The following is a 1,695-nucleotide window of genomic DNA, read 5'->3' on the forward strand; positions in this document are numbered from 1 at the left end:
CCCTAGGGAGGAGCGACCCCTTTCCTCAGGCGTGCAGGCCCCAGTCCCCCAGTCCTGTAACAAGGGCTCACTTGCCTCTGCCCCCCCACCACATACACGCACACTCGCGTCCTTTTCTTCTAGTCCCCTAATAACGAGGGAACACACACACACACACACACACACACACACACACACACATACACACACACCCGACGGGGCATTCCTTTGGGAGAACAACCAAGAAGCCTGGAAAAGCCAAAGAAACACTGGAAAGCCTGGGAAAGGGGGGCCGAAGCAGATCTATAGGGTCGTCGAGTCTACGCGGAATTGAATAATTACAGGACGGAGAGGAATGAGTCAACAACAATGACATTCAGATGCAACAATCATACTTGGATTTTGTATCACGGGTACGGTACCTTTGGCTAATTGTCACCCCGCAGAACAGAGGGCTCCTGGAATACTTCTCCGTACCGGGCGATCCTGGATGAAGCCTTCTTGGGAACCAATTTCCTAGGATCCAGTAGTATTCGCACTCCCCCTACCTGTCTGCGCGTAAGGGGCCGGGGGCTTTAAGGCGAAAGTGTGAGGCTTTATCCTAAAGTGAGACTATTTAGCCAGGTTCAGAGAAAAGGGGTTAATTATCCGCACCTTAGAACTCCGTGGGCCTTTGGAGCAGAAAGGGTTACGCTGGGTAATTTTGGAGTTGTGGGTGGGGGTAGGGGATAGGAGATAAGGGTTGAGGAAAGAGAGGCGTGGGACTGGGAGAGATGCCGCACTTGCAACCAAAAGAGAGACAGAAAGAAAAAAAAAAAAAAAAAAAAAAAAAAAAAAAAATCTGCTTTGGCTACTGAGCATGCCCAGTTCCGAACTCAAGCCCTATAAGGGAGGCATTGTGTGCGTTCCACTTCTCCGGGCTTTGGTGCTGACCGGGAGAGGACTTTGATTGGGGAAGGGGGTGGTAGTTGGGAGACGTTAGGGAAAGGGGGTTAGAGTACCCGGTGTGAAGCTTTGGGACTGCGCCGGAGGGACTGTGAAGAGGGAAAGGCAAGAGACCCAAGGAATACCTTTCGGAGACCGAGAGAAAGAGAGGAAATGGACTAAGAAAAGTCACTTCGGTCGCCCCTCATTGTCTATACCAAAGACGCTTTAGCAGCTGAATCTGAAATAGCCAGTGGCTGCAAATCCAACGTGTGAATTGTCTAGGCCCCTTCTTCTATCTACTTGTTAGTGCTTCCACAAGAGAGTAGGAACATTCTGATGCAGGGCCAGCATTCAAACCAGTTTGATAGAGATTGATAATTTCGTTAATAAGCTTGTTAGGAAAGTCAATAAACCTAGGGGAGGGGGAGCAAAGGAGTTGGCTATATTAAGTATGTATTTCAAATACCTGAGACTCCTAAACAAAAGGCATAAACATTTGTTTTGCTCCCCTCCCCCAAGCTTGCCGTTTTTTGTAGAAGCTTGGCTAAGAAAAACAACGCTCTCTCTCTCTTTGTGTCTGTGGGAATAAACTAGCTTTAGGTAAATAGAGCTAAGTTATACATGGGAAGTATTTCCCTAGAACTCTTGGTAGACTATTCTTTGCCACATTCATGTAATACTGCCAGGTCCATTTCTTCAAGACCAGGGTTCTGCCCAATTCACTTATGCAAATTCAAGCGACTCTAGCCACAATAGAGCATAACCGGTATCCAGAAATGTTTTTGCTTA

The 1,695-nt window shown here is 47.8% G+C and overlaps 1 protein-coding gene across 1 annotated transcript in view; it reads right to left on the reverse strand.

Annotated features, from left to right (window-relative positions):
* SLITRK4 (SLIT and NTRK like family member 4) overlaps window positions 1–770 on the reverse strand; it is an 8,057-nt gene extending 7,287 nt beyond the window's left edge. Inside the window, exon 1 of the mRNA XM_017513508.1 lies at window positions 402–770. The gene's annotated coding sequence lies outside the window, so the exon portion shown is untranslated. The remainder of the gene's footprint in view (window positions 1–401) is intronic.
* Window positions 771–1,695: the final 925 nt, after the last annotated feature.

The sequence above is a fragment of the Cebus imitator genome, unplaced genomic scaffold (genome assembly GCF_001604975.1).
Source record: "Cebus imitator isolate Cc_AM_T3 unplaced genomic scaffold, Cebus_imitator-1.0 Scaffold493, whole genome shotgun sequence".
In the NCBI taxonomy this organism is placed as follows: Eukaryota; Metazoa; Chordata; class Mammalia; order Primates; family Cebidae; genus Cebus; species Cebus imitator.